The sequence below is a fragment of the Sorex fumeus genome, unplaced genomic scaffold (genome assembly GCF_029834395.1).
Source record: "Sorex fumeus unplaced genomic scaffold, SorFum_2.1 ptg000042l, whole genome shotgun sequence".
Taxonomy (NCBI): domain Eukaryota; kingdom Metazoa; phylum Chordata; class Mammalia; order Eulipotyphla; family Soricidae; genus Sorex; species Sorex fumeus.
The window spans coordinates 54,627-57,432 of NW_026606099.1; the positions used below are offsets into that span (position 1 = coordinate 54,627).

The 2,806-nt window shown below is 41.9% G+C and overlaps 1 pseudogene; it reads left to right on the forward strand.

The window, feature by feature from the left end:
• The first annotated feature begins 2,249 nt into the window (after window positions 1-2,249).
• Window positions 2,250-2,398, forward strand: LOC130029393 (uncharacterized; annotated as a pseudogene).
• Window positions 2,399-2,806: the final 408 nt, after the last annotated feature.

The following is a 2,806-nucleotide window of genomic DNA, read 5'->3' on the forward strand; positions in this document are numbered from 1 at the left end:
GACCTAACGTTAGACAATATTTGATGTTTCTAGGGGTTGCTATAGCAATTGCATACATTATGGAAGTGGGTTTTATACAAAAGAAACATTGAGAATTAGAAAAACTTAGTCATTTTTTTTTCTCTCATGTGACCAGACACATAGAACAAGTTTGCAAGGTTGTGCTAAGTAGCACTCAAGGTTTATTAGTATAGGGAATCTGTGTCTTTGTGAGAAAAAATTTTGCAAAGTTGACTCAAAAATCTTATCTTGGATGGACTTAAAGATTCAGCGTGGATGACCCTGTGAGGAGACACTTTGTGGGGAAACATGAAACTAGGTGATCTTTTTTCACTACCACAAATAACTACCGGTTCCTCACTTAGAGTCTTTTGTGGGATAGTCTGTTACATCGCTTGCCTTTCTCTATCTTCTGCTTTCATCACCTGACTGATTTTAAGTGATAGCTAGCAACCAGCAGAATCATTGGGTAATATTGGTTTGTCCTCCTCCCAACACCCACCGCCACAGGAAGCTTAGGTTTATTGAGAATCACCCAACACAATTCTCCCGAGGCACTCCCATTCCTCTGTGTTTATCTATAACTTTTTCTTTGTGCTCTGATTCCCCTATTTGTTAATCATTTATATCCCCAAATCTAACCCTGTGACTTACAAAATTTGAGGACTCTGGATTTCATATATGTAAGTGAAATATTGCTTTTGTCTTTCTTTTATGTCCTTTGCATAGTTTACTTTAGAGCAATGTCCTTTTTGTGTAGACACAGGAAGAAAATTAATGCTATGCTTTGTAATTTGGGTGTTAATTGACTCCGAATGTTATTTAGTCTTGGGCATCTTCTATATTTACTCTACTACTTAAGTCTCAGTTTCTCTTAGTTCCTAACACCCCAAAAGTAGGGTACCAATGAGGGACTTGGATGAACCCACAGCAAGCCATAAGCTGCCCAACCATCGAAAAGGGACAAACTGTAGGGATCAGGTCACGGTCATGGTCCTCCCGTTAATCATCGATTTGCTTGACGGGCCCAGTAACGTCTCCATCGTGAGACTTGTTGTTACTGTGTTTGGCATATTGAATATGGCTTTGCCCTGAGGGCGAGATACTCTCGGTAGCTTGCCTGGCTCTCCGAGAGGGGTGGAGGAATCAAACCCGGCTCGGCTGGGCCGGCTGTGTGCAAGGCAAACGCCCTACGGCTGTGCTATCGCTCCAGCCCAAGGATCAGGTCAGGTACCATAAAACATATAATAGTTAAGAGCACTGTCATGGACAAACTCTGTCACGACCCAAAAAGAAACAACTGGATAAGGACCCTGCTGGAGTTAGGAAGGACTAACCTGGCCTGAGGACTGTAGTAGGATATATAGCAAGATTTCCCCACTCTTTAAGCTTAATGTATCTTACTGTGTCCATAAAAATGACTAGAAATATTATAAAGAAGCAATTTTTTTCTTTTTGGATTACACCCAGCAATTCTCAGCAATTCTTCGCTCTGCACTCAGGAATTACTCCTGGTGGTGTTTACTCCATATGGGATGCCAGGGATTGAACCCGGGTTGGCCTCGTGCAAGGCAAACACCCTACCTGCTGGACTATAGCTTTAGCTTGTTAAGAAATAAATTTAAGATGACTGTTTAAATGGATTTGAACTAAGGAAAGAAGAAATACACCCTTAGATAGAATTTCCCCTTGAGCAGATCTCCTTGCAGGTTGAGATTTTGTCCTAGAAAAACCTTCCCCTGAAGGAAGGGCTTTGCATCTATTGATTGTGCAAAGACACCTATTTGTAATTGCTATCCCCAACCCTTCTCTATAACTAATGCTTTGAGACTGGAATGAGGAAAATGTGAGACTGGAAGTAGCAGTAGTGTGAGACTGGAATGAGGGGTGTGGTGAGACTGGAATAAGGGGCTTGGTGAGACTGGAATGCACAGTGACCAACCAGACTGGTGGCCCCCTTTTCAAAAATTTTTTAAAATTATATTTTCATAAAGTTGTTCACAATAATTGATTAGATTCAATATTTCAACACCAACCCCACCACCATTACACCTTACAACCATTATTATTTCAAAGTTTTCCACCACCACTCAAGCCTGACCCACAGACAGATGCTAGATAATTTATTTTGCATTGCTTGTTATGATTAGTATAAGATGTCTATAAGAGTTTATCTCACAGTTAAAAGGTAAAGGTAAAGGCCCTCCCGTTGATCGTCGATTTGCTCGAGCGGGCCCAGTAACGTCTCCATCGCTTCTCGGCCTTTTGGCTAAGATCAAGTGTAGTATCTCACAGTTATTCAACAAAAAAGCAAAAAAATGTATGAGATATTGCGTGGTCATGAAAGTGGCCATGCTCCTGGGGTTCTAAATTTTTTTTTGAAAATTGGGGTGAGCAGCCATCCCTGCAGTGAGGTGCTTGGTTCTGAGATTCGTTTGTGAGTCTCTGGCAGCCCCTTTTCCCTCCTTTGTTCACTGGTAGTTGTTTGCCACCTGGGATGGAGAGGCCACTCATGGCCACCAAATGCACGTGTTGTGCACCAACAATCTGAACTCATACAGTGACTAATTCAGTTGATTGCAATATATCAGAGATCCTACAATGTGGCACAAGGTTATTCCAAATGTCAGCATCATCAATTTGTGACCATACTCTTGCAAGGCCAGTGCCTTGACACTGAGTTATTCTCAGCTCTCTGCTCCCCAGATTTTGCTTTTGAATGGGAGGTTCCCAAGGTTAATGAAAACAGAAAAACTGTTGGACGGTACTGCCCCAGGGATTCGAAAATCCCCCTACCATATTTGTG